The 14,747-nt window shown below is 43.5% G+C and overlaps 1 long non-coding RNA gene across 4 annotated transcripts; it reads left to right on the top strand.

The window, feature by feature from the left end:
* The first annotated feature begins 4,429 nt into the window (after positions 1-4,429).
* Positions 4,430-14,425, top strand: LOC123648389. 4 transcript variants are annotated; one of them, XR_006738603.1, is made up of 4 exons: positions 4,430-4,516; positions 11,371-11,526; positions 12,150-12,323; positions 14,168-14,425. It is a non-coding gene; the product is annotated as an uncharacterized LOC123648389 (long non-coding RNA). The 4 variants fall into 4 exon arrangements; XR_006738601.1 differs by lacking the exon at positions 4,430-4,516 and adding an exon at positions 10,703-10,851; XR_006738602.1 differs by lacking the exon at positions 4,430-4,516 and adding an exon at positions 10,703-10,889.
* Positions 14,426-14,747: the final 322 nt, after the last annotated feature.

The following is a 14,747-nucleotide window of genomic DNA, read 5'->3' as shown; positions in this document are numbered from 1 at the left end:
TCTGCATTGTGGGGATGTGGCCAATCGCAGGCCTGGCTGGGGATGATCATGCAGAGGCTCCATGACCTCAGGGTCAAGTGCTAGGGCACAGCTGAGAGCTCTCACTTGGAATTTCCTGCCAGAGCTCTAGCCCTGCAGCACATAAATATACTTTACTTTTCTTCTTTCTTCTCCCATTTCCTTAGTTTTGTTTGTGGAACAGTAATGGAACTTGCCCAGGCATTGTTTCATTTTGACACCATAACAAGGTCTGTTCTGAATTCACTTTCTCAGTTAGAAGCCCATGGAGTGTTCATTGTTCCTGTGGACTTTTACTGATATACAATTGTGTTTAAAATAATGTTTCCAAAATATGTCTGGAAAATAATAAGAAGTAAATTTATTTTAAGCAAGTTTTGGCAGATGATTCCAATTCTGATTTCTTTGATTGCTCATATGAATGGAAGTTTAGGCAAATGCCCTTCTGGTTTTGAATGGTAAGTGTAATAATAACAATAATAAACAAAGTCCTCAGGATCCTTGTGGTATTATAATTCTAGCATAGGATTTTAAATAAAAATCTCAGAAGGCCTCGTTTTCCTCATCTGCAAAATGGGAATAATGAGACCTGCCTACGTTATCTCACTGAGATGCTGAAAGTCCAATAAATTTCTAGCATTAAAACTTGGAAAACTGTATATAATTTTTTTTACTTTACATAAACATGGGTCATAGGTTTTAATAATTGTTTTTTCTTGACACCTTGTCCCCCCCACTAGCTTCAAATGTCAATGAAACATTTTTAGACAGTATGGGTCACACCTAAAATATAGTACTGAAAAAACACAGGAATTTGGGTAAAAGGTGCTTACCATTGCAACTCCCTCCATTACAGAGACAATTATCTGGACCAAGATATTTTATTTGCTAAGGTCTGGGAGGGCGGAAGTATGACCCAAACAGCAAAAGTCCCAGTGGCAAATGAAAGGCGCTTGGAAACTATGGTGCATTGTTCTGTTCTTCTGGAAGGCAAAACACTGCCAGGATGAAGAGGGAGCCATTCCAAGTGAGTGATGAAATTTACTTTATTGACATTATCAATAAGGATGTATTTATGGGAAGCAAACATGAAGCATAGCTCACATTTACGGGACTTGGCAGGTAGCAGAGGGAAGTGGGGTGTCTGATCACGAGGTGCAAACCTTGGTGCCTACTTGGCATTGGTTTCAACCCTGGCTAGCTGGGTGATTTTTAGGTATTTTCCTTCCTGATGCCTCAACTTTCTCATGCATAAAATGGACATAAAACCCTTAAGTACATGTTATAAGATCACAGAAGATAATATTTTTTATTCAAAGTGAAAGGTCATACCTAGTTTATCCAAGTACCAGGTAATAAATATTACTTCTTTCATGTGGTTTGACATCCAGAAAGATATATAATAGTGTTATAAAGTTACAGAGTGGAACACAGGTCTCTGTTTAATATTTTGGCTTGTGCAATATAAATATCTTACTTTTGGTTTTCTAGTTTTGTCTTTTTTAAGTAAAGGCATATATAGCTACCCTGCTTTTAGATCATCTAAAGGAGAAAACACACCCTCTTTAGGAATGCAGATGAAAAAGGAGCTTGATCATTCCAAAGGACCCTCTCTTCCCCCTTCTCAGAATCTCCTGAGAAGAAGGATGACTTTGGTACATTACATGCAAGTTCATAAAATAATTATGGCCGTCTCTTAAATTCATGCATATTATTACAAGTTGATGAATCATTGCTGGTTTCTGTAGCATTTTTTTACTGGACAAAAAGTTAATATATTGATTGTTAAAGTTGCCAGATTGACAAATCCAGAGAACAAAGACCTTTTCTTTTAGGAATAGGTAGGAGTCATAGCATGTTTAAAGCCTGAAGAAACCTTCAAACCCATCCATTTATAGATGAGAAAGCTGGTGCAAAGAGGTAAGTAGTGACAATAATAATAATAAACATTTATTGTGTCTTATGTACTATATTTGTACTCAATGATTGCATACATTATTTCATTTAATCCCCAAAACAATCTTAGACATAGGTGCTATTATTGCTGCCATACTTGAGATAAGGAAACTGAGGTTTAGAGAGATTAAGCCACTTGCTCAAGGCTAAAGAGGTTGTTGATTCTCCTGAGCTGCCTTGAGGAAAAAATTATTAATTAATTTACACAATTAACATTTATTGAGCACCTATCATGTGCTTGGCACTGGGCATACAACATTTACCAAAGAGATTTGGTCCTGTCTTCGTGGTGTGTACAGAGCAGTGGGAGAGACAGACATATGTCAACTGTCATATGAACACATGATTACAAACTAGGATCAGAGTACAGGATCTGTGAGAGCAAGGAAGCTTTTCTAGTCTGAGGAGTCAGAGTGGCTTCTCAGAGGATGTAACTGTTGTACTGAGATCTGAAGGATTAGCAAGAGTTAACTAAAGGAGGTGAGGGACATGTAAGAGTGTTTCACATTGGGAGATTCAAGTGCAAAGACCCTTGGCTGGAGCACAAAGGGCTAGAGGGTGGGAGGTAGTGGAGAGAGATGAGAGGTAGGCAGGGGCTGATTATTTACAACCTTGAGATGTTTGTTTTTTATCATGAGAACAACAGCTTCTACAATTATGTTCACAAAAGGTCACTCTGTGACCTGCTATTTACCTATCATGTCAGCCTTTCCCCAGGTTCCTTCCTCCCCAAATGTCTGGAGCACCTGAAAACAATGGCCTTGGGTCCCATGGTCCCATAGTTCCCAGGTTACCTAAGGCAGCAGTCCCCAACCTTTTTGGCACTAGGAACTGGTTTCATGGAAGGCAATTTTTCCATTGGGGGAGGGAGGAGTGGAGCTGTGCATCCCAGTCCCTAACAGGCCACGGACCAGTACCAGTCCACAGCCCAGGGGTAGGGGACCATAGCTCTAACTCTAAGGTCCTCCAAGAACCTCAGGGTCTTTCTCTGCCCCATCTGCTTCTATCCCCTTAATGTTAAGACTATATATAGTAAACTCTTTAAAAGCATGTATGTGTTTATGTCCCCAATGTTCATTCTTGCTCATTTTCCCAAATATCCAAATCTTATATTTCATATTGACTTCATTTGGTAAGGCCACTGAGAGTACTAGAATACTTCAGCTTTTTAGAAACAATATACTTGTCAAACATATTTTATCACATGTTTATCAATATATTTTCATTAATAGCTTCAAAACTTCTATGCTATTACAATCTCACTTGGGTTGGGAAGACATACCCTCAGTACCACCATCCTTGCTAACAAAAACCATCCCTTACCTATGGTCTGGCTGCTAAAATTCCTGTTAGAGCTTCTTTCTTTAGATGCAAGCATTATCCAGTCTGTTAAAACAAATGGATAATCTGAAAACATGTAAGACTTAAGTGATCAATCATTCATACCATGACGGAAATGACTTTCAGATCTTTTCCAGGGAGCAGGTTTGGATAGAAAGGAACAGAAGGGAAGTGTAGAAGGTTGTTGAGCTCTCCTGGCTTAGGAGGGAGGAGGAGAGCTGGGGAAAGAGGTTTGGCTCTGCAAAGTTGACAACTTTTACAATGTCACTCTTCTTTCTTTCTTATTCCTAAACACTATATTTATTCTTTGGTAATTATCCATTACAGTGAGTAAATTTCTGGTTAAAATTTGTGCTGTGGTTTCCTTTAGGCTGTAATTATAGGAAAACTTTTGAGTAAAAATAGTAACTTGAAATACAAACACTTAACCCTGGCTATGTAACCAACCACCCAAACAGACTTGCATCTATTCACATTTATTTTCTATTCAAGTATAGCACAATATTTTAAAGGAATAACCTGCCCAAACGTATCATTTGGCTAAATGGGAGTACTACTTTGGAAAAAACCATTAGTTAAATTCGACAGCAGCATGATTCAAGATGATTGACACCTAAAAGTGGGCATCCAAGTTCCTTTCATGAATATCAGGGGGAGTTTGGCTTCGACTGAACATTTACTTATCAGTGTTTGTGCTACTGGTTTCCAGGCAGTGTATAAATTACTGCTCGCTTACGTGTGGTACAGAAAATCAAGGCAAATTCCTTCTTCTGGGAAGCAACTAGCTTATACCTGATTTGTTAGATACAGTAACATTGGGCCAACTGGTGAGAGGGATCATATTGAGCCATGACAAAAATGGTAGCTTTGTGCTAAATGTGGAAATCTCTGGAATTCTGGTACATTGGGGCTCATTCCTCAGCTGGAAGGAAATATGCTGTAGTGGTTAGAAGGAAATGGTCTGTCTGTTCCAAACCTGTATCTCTAGCCACTTTGAAGTGGTTTGTAAAGTTATATTTCAGGCTATGCAGCTTCACACCAGGTGTTAACCCAGGGGTAACTATTTGTTAAGTTTCCTTCAAAGCCTGTTCAAGGACTTTGAACAAGTGGAAAGTGTCTGACGTTTGGGGACTGCCTGCATTGTTATGAATACAAAGTGATTCATTCCCCCTCAGGAACAACCACTTCTGGACAGAAAGAGGTAAAATGGGTCACTATGTCAACGAAAACCTAGGAACAGAGAGAGACTCGAGACAGAGCTATGCAGATGGGGGGCAGCTGGAACACAAGGGTGGTCGGAAAGTGTCGCTTGAGCTCTGCTTGGCAGGTGCGCAGGGTGCCCGATGGAAAGTGGACAAGAGTCACGGGAATGTGAGACAGTGAGCATTCTTTCTTTCTGCTCCTTAAAGGGAAATGTTAGATCAAAGGAAAAAAGTCCTTCCTTTATGTGGAGAGCTGGCCAGTTGTCCCGTGTCCTGCCAGAGGGAGCAAAGGAACAGCTCGTGCGTGTGGTGCCGAGTGAGGTGGAGGTGGGGTTGAAGGTAGTCTGATCAGATAATCACTCTTGAAGGGAAGCTTACTTGGTATATTTGATCAAGATTGTAAGGATTTTAAAATCATTTTTCCCCTCCCCCACATATCAATCTCCTGTTTTTCAACCGAAGCCGTATGATCCAACCAGAAATTCTGCTTGACAAGCATTTAAAGAGGCCAGAGGCGAACAGCAGGGGAGCGCCTGAAGGCCCGGCCTCCCCATTCCCTCTGCAGTTTACAAAGCAGATCATCTCTGGAGGGGAATCAAATTCCTGTGAATCACCAATAACTGTTCCGAATTTGTTAAACATACTGCTCATTTTCTGGTGCTGGGCCACAGCAGGCAGCGCTGGGAATGAGGGCAAGAGTGGAGCCTTAGGACGGGGAAGCCCCTGCGGAAGGTGCGGGAAGCCAGACAGAGCCCGCACACAGCTGCTCCTGGCCAGCAGCAGGCTGCGCTATCCCCGGGTAGCTCGCCTGCCCTCCTGGCCTTCCTATCACGGCTTCCTGCATGGCTTCACTCCTCCCTCAAGAAGAAGAAAAAGGAGCTGGAGCTTATGAAGAGGTGGAAGTGGACCTTAATGGGAGGGGGACTCGGTGAAGCACCTCGATGAAGAGAAGAGAGGCAGGGGCAACACCGGGAGGGGCTTCCCTGCCCCCCATGACTCCTAATGTTCTTGCTCAATGTGCTCCAGGCTCACAAGCTCCTGCCTTCCTCCCATCGCCCCCCAGAAAGCTCCCATGGGTAGAATTCAACCTGTCTTCATAATTTAAGAATCCTCTAGTTACTGCTTGGAATGGGACAGTTGAAGTTCAACCTGCTGTTCCTACAGTTAGGGAATCAAAAGTCTAACCAACAGAGACCTGTCCGCATCAATGTGGAAAGAAAGACAACTGGTTTACTGTTGAGTCCACACAACAGAGCACATGCATAGAGGTAGCTGGCAAGGGGCTACAAAGTCAGGATGAAATTGTATATAATTTATGCAGCGAAGCAGAAGAAATAACAATAAAACATCTATTTCTTCAAGAGACAGTTACATCTTGAGATAGGCTCCCAGGTTAATGCTAAAGGTATGAGTTTGCATTTTGAGGGGTTATGAGGCCCTTGAAGACTTTGACTGCATCTAAGACTAGAGACTGGGCTTATGTAGCCCCTGGAGAGACTCATTTCCATTCCAGAAGCTTAGAGCAGAGACTTAAGGACATGATGTTTTCAAGCAGATTCTTGCTACTAAGAGCAGCAATAGCAGGAGGGATCTTAAGCATAGAATCCACTTCTAATCTACCCCTCTCATAACTAAAGGGCATCTTGTTCCTTTTCATACCTCCATCCCTGAGGCTGCTTGTGGCCCTTCATGGCTTTTCATGACCTTTTTCCTTCAATGCAACCCTTTCCCTGAGTGCTTCTGTGTAGTTGGGAGTCCGGCCACAGAGTGTGGTTTTCCCAGGTGACACCAAACTTTGGCAGAAACAGTTCCTTTAGAGATCAAGATGCCCATTCCCTGAGGGCCAGGGTCTCAGCAAGCTGAAAGAGGAAAGCAATTTGATCAAAGGAAGCCACCCTAAACTATGACTGACGGCAGCCCTTGACCCTGCTCACTAGAGCTTCCAATGTGAAGAGGTGGGGAAGATTCCTCTTAGTCCCCTGAATCACATGTTAAATCAGCTCTAAAAACTTGGATACGGAGAAGTATGTGAGATCTTCCTACCACTTGGTTGAATTTAACTCCAAACACCCATCCAGTGCATCTCAAACTTAGTTGGATGCTTGTGATGCCTATTTAAAATGCCCACTTCTGTCCCCCTTGTCCAATTCAGCAACTTTGGGGAGGAGCCAAGGAACCTAGATTTTTATAAAGCATCCCAGGTGATTCCAATGCCAGTGGTACCCAGAAATGCTGATCCTCATTGCGCTGATACCAACAGCTACACAGGAGCCCATCTGCCTAGCCAGGTGCTCCTGGAAGGTTGAGGAACAACAAGTGCCCACCATGACCAAGGCCCTCTTAAAATGTGCACCTTGGAAACATTTCCCAAAGTGTACTTTGGACTCTGGGGATCTGGTCCCATGAATACTAGTAAGTATTAGAGGATATAACATGTCAGAAACTGAGTTTAATCAAGTTTAGCAAGTGTTTTTGCTGTGGGACTTCTCATACCCCTTAACATGTTAATACATTATGATTCTCAAGGAGAAGTATATAACATGTAGAATGTTTCTAATTGCTATGGCCACAGAAACTTCTGCTAAATTTGGAGCACATCCTGGGAAGGGGTGATCTATGTGTCTTTAGAGATGCATCAGAGAAGCTTTCTGTTTTACATAAATGGCTACTAGAATGCTTGGTTTTGCTGTATAAAATAATGTTAGATATGTAAATGTGTATGGGCTGCATCATGTATAATAAGTGTCACATATACTATTTCATTTAATCTTCCCAATAATCCTGTGAGGTGGACAGTATTCTTCCTGTTTGATGATAATGAAACTGGGGTTGCATGAGCTTAAGTAACTTGTTGAAGGTCACAAAAAAGCTGAGATTCCAACCCAGGTCAAAACTTACATTCTTTTCCTTATAATCCACTGCCTCCCTAGCAACCCAGTAATCATTATGGTGGAATCTCACTTTCTGTGGGGTTAGGTTCGAAAGTCAGGTGCAATCAAAGGTAAATTAGAAAAAACCCTTAAGTCACTCATAAAGTACAGTTATACAAGATTTGGGGCATATAACCCTGCCTGGTATTATGTTTTTATAAATATATAATGTGTATATGTACATAAAATATAATTTTACAGCATTTTTATTTTTAAGTATGTAAAGGAGACAGAACTTGTATAGTTGAATTCATGTAAGTTAAACACCTATATAATGCCTCTCTACATATGCACATCTCTAAATGTGTGCCAGATTAACAGTGGTAACATCTGATAGAGTTATACAACTTTAGAGCCAGAGGGAACTTCTGTGATCAACTGATTTGTTTTACATTTAAGGGAACTAAGGCCCAAAGAGGCTGTCTCTTGCCCAACTTCACTGTCTACTTTTGTTGCCAACACATTTTGTGAGCTCAAGTGTCTGCCCACAGCTAGGAGGGAAGTAGAGGGAATCCGGCCTTCCTTGCTTTTCCCTGTTGTGGCCCTGGCTGACCTGATAAATGAAACACAGGAGCTGCAAGGGGGTCGAGGTCTGGGCTTTACATTTTGCCGGGAGGCAGCTCCTTTCCGAGGGCAATTGGCTGCAGCTTCAGCATTTTACCCTCGAGCTGTCTGCCCAAGGCAAGGAGGTCCCCAGCCAGCTGTCTCTTCTCTGTGTAGTTCCTGGGATTGTCCAAACTTGGGGCGGAGCTAGGAAAGGGCCCAAGGGGTACATAAGGGGAAGTACATCTGCAGCTATAGAGCCCAACATGCCCCTGACACACACACACACACACACACACACACACACGTCCTCATTCCTTTGAAACAGGAAGAAGCCAAACTATGTGATGTAGTCAGCTGTTTGGGCTTTTAATTAGAGAGTGTTGAATCTAAAGTAACCGGCAAGTTGGGGGGGGGGGGGCGGGGACAGGGACAGTTCCAGCTCTAATAGTAAGGATGAAGGGAGTAGGGATGAAGTGAGTGAGCAGACCTGGCCTTGGGCATGTGAAACCATCCCTGCCCAGGTGTCCTGTGTGATCTCATTAATCCCCTCCCATCCCATTATCCAGATGTTGCCTCCTTACCTGCCTTGATTCTCTCAGCTAGCTGCTGGGGGTTATAAGCAATGGCTGGTAAGACAGCAGATGATGGAGTCAGTGAGGTGTACCCTCTCAGGGACTTAGCCCTTCAGGTGGGCAATCTCACAGATCCATCCCAATGCTTCCAGAGCCACAGAAGGATGCAGAGTCAGGCAGACTGGAGAGACTGGGCCACATACCTTTGTGATGCTGTTCAAATCATAACCCAGGTCATGTCTGTTACTTTTGTAAGAAGGAGGAAGTCTGGGTGAGAAACTAGTGAAAACACCTCACCATCTGGCCTGAAGAACCTTCCATGCCTGAACTTGGAGGTGTAAACTGCCTGTCTGAAACACAAATACTTATTCTGTTCTCATTTTCCAAATCTTTTTTATGTATGAAAATCTTTAGTTTTGCAGGACCACTGGGCCCCCAAAATATGGCCCAGGCCACTCAAACTTACATATTCTCTTCCTACGCTTTTCCTCAGGGTAATTCATGCCATTACAGGCGTCCCCACCCCCAGAACCTTCACCTGAGGTTGCTGCAAGCAAACTTTCCAGTTCCTTTTCAAAAATAAAATGATAATCATTAAAAGCCACAGTGGTGAGCCAAGACACTAGGGTTGTTAGCTTTCATTTGACAAAGGGACTTTCAGTGTCAGCTCTTCTCATTTTATTTAGCTGGGATGGTGACCTACATCCCATAGTATGAAAGGCCTAAAGCAATGTTTCAGGAAGGATAGTCCTAAGAACTACTGATATCAGAATCACCTGGGGAACTTGTTACCATGCCAGTTCCTGGGCTGAGAATATGATTTTATGGACACTGGTGCTTTAGAACTTCTGGACTAAACGTTGCTTTTCCTCTTGAAGTGGCAACTCCATTTGAATGGCAGGTTGTCCTGTCAGTCATTACCTAGAGATTATATCTAAATTCCCTGCATAGCAGGAAGGTCCACCACACTCAGGGTATTGAGGGAACAGGGTGGTGGCAAGCCTTTGTCCATTAGGAGGACCTCCCACCCACCCCTGTACTCAGCTAGAGACACCAAAGCCTCATCCTGGCTGTAGGTAGGCCCTGGGGCAGCTTGGCTCTAAAAGTGGGGAGCCAACCTCTCCAAGAATTCCCCAACACTCCACTATTCTCTGCTCACCCCAGAGGCACATTAGGTGGACTGAGACACCGCTGAGAACATAGGGCATCCTTAACTACCTAAGACTTAACATCGTCATCAACAGCTAGTTCTAAACAAAATCATACTAGGAGCTAGCATGGCCCGTGTACCCATTTCAAATCTGATAAAAAGAGCTGTGTGGTGTTAGGCAGATTACTCTACCTCTCTGTGCTTATATTTTCCTCATCTGTAAAAGAGGGTTCTTTTTATTTAAAAGAACCTATCTCTTAGTATTGTTGTTAAGAATTAAATCAGACCATGTGTACCAAAATCTTAACACAGAGTGTGGCATATAAGTGCTCAGTAAACAGAGCTGCAACTAGTGTGCAGGATATCTTTGTGCTAGTTAGAAAAAGAGGCCCCTTCCTCTGGGTGCTGCCTGAGCCCCTGTCATGGGGAGCAGAGTACCCCGCCCCCAGCCGGCCAGCCTTTGGCTGGTCACCACCCACAAAACTGAAAGCAGAGGCCCGGTCAATAAATAGTTGCTATGGTAATTACACGTGAGGGTGGGACCCCCACCAGGACCCAGGAAGCCTCCCCCGCCCCCCGCAGCCCTTGCAGAAGCTGGTGCCCCGGACCGTGGGGCCCCGGGGAGGTGGTGGCTGACTCTCACTTCTCAGAGCCGCAGTGGTGGGTTCAGCAGACGCTCATCTTGATAAACTTCAGCGAGAACAAACACATGAAGGCACGTTGAATTTTCCTTTTCTGAGCTTGGTACCAGCTGATCATGCTTCCTGTTTCTCTAAGGGCTTCCCTGACACAGGACTCGCTTCTTTCAAATTTGGTCATGGCCCTCTCGCCTTCTTCCTGTGTGAGTCAGCCCCGCCGGCTGGGCCGCTGTCTGTGCCGTCCGGTGCGTGCCCTGGCTGCCCGCGCAGGTGATGCCCCTGGGCCCGCCCCGGTGAGCGTCCCCGCCCACGCCCCCTGCCTGGAGACGTGCGCGCTGGGGCCCTGAGTCACAGCAGCCCGCCTGTCCCCTGCCTCTGAAACTATTATTGGAATGCCTCTGCACGCAACACACGCCTGCCTCCCAGATTTCACAGGCCTGTGCACAGGACCGGCACACTACACTGCTCAGCCCGACATTGCACTCGGGTGATCACGAGGTGGTTTGTTCTAAGCAGGAACGTTTCTAAGAAAGCAGGTTTGTTTAGGGCAGGCATGCAGCATCCTTCAGCAAGTATGCACGGTGTCTCCAGCCTGCGCCTAGCAATGTGCCTGCCTTCGTGACTGGTACAAAAGAAATCATTCTGGAGCTCTGGATTAAGAGTAGAGGAGGACACAGTAAAAGGAACAGCAAAAATGAGCATAGCCAATAAGAGATGTGGCAGGGGAGAGCTCTCTGGGCCTGGGCAGTTAAACCTGGGAAAACAAAAGGGAGAAAGAGAAGTCTGGGAGAAGGAGCATGGAGAGGCAAGCAGCTTGAACAAAGATGCAGAGCGGAGAATGAGTTGGACTTGTTTACAGGAACCTAAATGTTGAACTAAATTGGAATTTTGAAGATCCTTCTCTTTTTTCATGCTAGGCTATTTAATAGTTTCTATTGTCAAGAGTGTTTTCTGTTGCCAGGCAGTAAACCTGCTATGAACCCTACAAGGTGTACAATTCCTGTTTCCCTTTTACAGACAAGGATAGCTGAGGCACAAAGAATCCTGAGCTCACAGCCATGCAGCTAGCAGGTGGTGAAACGCACACAGGCTGTCTGCCTCTAGCATCAACTCTGTGGCCTGGGGTGAGAATAGATTTCCCCCGGCCCCAGGTGGAGATTTGAAGCAGAGGAGGTAAGTTTAGTTCATGATCCTTCTTCTGTGAAATCCTAAAGCAGATCACAGATCTTGCCTCTTGTGTGCTAGATCTTGGTTTATGCCCAGCTGGCTGGAATCTCAGGAAAGTTCTGGTGCTTGTTTTAGGTTGGATAATCTTGTGGGCAAAGCATAGATCCTAAGTCCAGGCATCCTGATTCCATGTTGGTCTGGCACTGGCTGAGTTCCTGAGAGGGACTGCAGTTAACTTCCTCATTCTCCCTCTTTGACATGGACATGAGTACATGAGAATAATAAAATAAAAATTTTTGGCTAGACCATTTTCAGACACTAAGAAATAAAACCAAAAAGGGAAAAGTAGCTTCTGGGGCAAAATGGAAGCAGATCCTGGAAGAGGGTGCAGGTGTGTGTGTGTCAGCAGTGCCTTGGCAGTAGAAGTGCAGAAAGAGAACATAGGAGAGAGAAGTCCCTCCTAAAGCTGCAAACACATATAGCATCCCAGCATGCCTGAGAGCCCCCTCTGTCACCTCCTGCCCACAATGACAATGGAAAGGAAGCCTGTGAGCACTTCACCTGGCAAGGTGGTGCTGGTATAGGGCACTTCCATGCATCAAGACCGATTGATCTTATTCTATTCCTAGGTGCAAGTCTTACCCAGAGTCTCTCTCCTTCTGCAAGAGAGGCCACCTCTTAAAAGTGAAGAGAGCACTGTTGCTGGGAATGTACAATGGAGCAGCTGCTGTGGGAAACAATATGGCAGTTCTTCAAGAAATTAAACAAAGAATTATCATATGATTCAGCAACTACACTTCTAGGTATGTACCCACAAGAATTGAAAACCAGGACTTGAGCAGATATTTGTACACCGTGTTCATATACCAGCATTATTCATAATAGCCCCAAAATAGAAGCAACCCAAGTGTCCATCGACAGATGAAAGGATAAACAAAATGTGAAATACATGTGCAACGGAATATTATCCAGCCTTAAAAAGTAAGTAAATTCTGACATATGCTACAACAAATGAACTTGAGAATATTATGCTGAAGTGAAAAAGACTAGTCACAAAAAGACAGATACTGTATGATTCCATTAGTGAGATATCAAGAATAGTCAGACCTACAATGGACGGGGCAATGGGGAATGGTTGTTTGATGAGTGCAGAGTTGCAGTTTTGCCAGATGAAAAAGTTCCAGAGATTGGTTGCACAACAATGTGAGTGTAAGTCACACTACTGAACTATACACTTAAAAATGGCAAAGGTGGTAAATTTGATGTAATGTGTATTTGACCACTAGATTTTTAAAAGTTTAAACAGTGAGGAGAAACTTGGATTTTGTCTGCTACTTGAATGCAACTATTTGAGTTGACTTGAAGGAGAAAGATTAAGATTTTGCCTTGAAGATGAGGCCCGTATGGAGCTTGGGACCTAGGCAGAGGAGAAGTGAAGATTGGGAGCACCTCTTTATTTCTTCATCTGAAAGAGAAAACACATTTCTGTGGTTGTGACAAGCAGAGGGAGACTGGAAATTTCCCCAAGAGGGGGTTACTGAGTTCTCTCCCCACCTCCTCTCAGAGCTGTAGGGTCCCCGTACCCCCACCAGTCCAGCCAAACCCTGGTCCAAAGAATGAAAGGCACCTGTCTGGAACTACAATAGTCACATCGTTTGCTTACTGGATGTTTACTAAGGGCTTTACTGGCATTTTCCAGTCATAATTCTCTCAGTGTCCTTTTAGGGAGGTCCTGTCACTATGCCCATTTTTTTAGATGAGGAAACTGAGGCATAGATAGAAAAGCCTTTGGAATCCATTTTATTTAAAACCCACTACTTTAATAGGCCTCTACTAAATCCACATCTTCAGAAATTAAATGAATTTTAACAAAAATGAAACAATTCAGTTAATTATGATATCCAAACAACCAGCTCTATTGTGGTGAAGGCTAAAAGGAATGGGATAGTTCCCATCAGGGCAGTGTGTGTGTGAGTGATGAAGAAAGGTGAGAACCAAAGGGAAGTTTTCATTTTCCAAGGCATTTGATTGAACTCTTTCGTGGTTTAGAAAGTGGGTTAGAGCTACTTAACCAAGTAGGGAAGAAACACTTAAAATTACCAGTAACGTTAAAAGAACTCAAAACCACCACACTGTTTTTGGCAAAGTAATATAATCCTGAAACTCTGCTAAAAATTAGCCATTTGGTGAGGGGTAGGGACACCTCTAAAACAGATTTGCTGTTGGCACATCTCCTTTGTGTTCTGCTCTTCAGTTTTATGTATCTCCAAGTTGCAGGAAAAGCTTTGCTCACAAACTCTTGGGTATTTCAGACTTTTCAATGTGACCTCCCTGAAAACCTCTCCCACTAGTCCCTCCAAAACACAGAACGGGAAACTGCTTCTGCCACGTTAGTTCAAAGTTCACATCAGTCAAGTTTTCAGAGGGTGAAATGGTGTACTTTGTGTATAAAGAAACACCATTGTAAAGGAGATGATTTTGAAAACTTTAAAAAAGGAGGATCTGGAATTTTTCATTCCAAAGTGGACTGACAAACATTCTTTCAGTTCATCTTGTTTAAATAATGAACATCAGAAGCCTATTGTTTAGTACTTTTCACAAAAAAATGTAGCATTCCTGAGGTTTTTGTTTTTGTTTCTGTTAACAGATCTACTTCACACTCCAAATATTCACAGACCTTCCCAAGGCCTCAACAAAACAAAACTGTGAAGAAAAACCTTGACATGAACCCCAAATAAAACCAATCAGCAGTATTTTTAATTAAATTTTGAAACAAAGCAAAATGGGTTCCTCCCCACAAATCCGCCAGTAAATAGTGCAGAATCAGAATTGAACCTATGTGTTTTCTTAAAGTACTGAATTAGAATAAATGAGAACACTTAAATATTTTCCAAATTCATGTTCCAGTTAGTCCAAGTTTCTTAGTTTCTCTCTGTTTCACATTAAACATGAAATAGTCTCATGAGTCAGTAGCAAGAGCTTCAACATCCGTACGACTATTAATACGAAAGGACGTGGCCAGAGCAGGGACGATGGCCGTAAGGTGATGCTCCTCTAGGGGGCGTCCCACCCAACAGGAGAACCCCACGAATGCTGCAGCGTTACCCTCTCGACATTAGAAAGTTGAACCTTGGGTTGGACGATCACCTCTGCTCACACGCTTTTGAATAGTCACGTATGACAAAAGGAGCTACTGATTATGGCTTTCTGGGCAAACCCTGGAAGCA

The sequence above is a fragment of the Lemur catta genome, chromosome 12 (genome assembly GCF_020740605.2).
Source record: "Lemur catta isolate mLemCat1 chromosome 12, mLemCat1.pri, whole genome shotgun sequence".
Taxonomy (NCBI): Eukaryota; Metazoa; Chordata; class Mammalia; order Primates; family Lemuridae; genus Lemur; species Lemur catta.
This window is presented reverse-complemented; position numbering and strand designations above follow the sequence as displayed.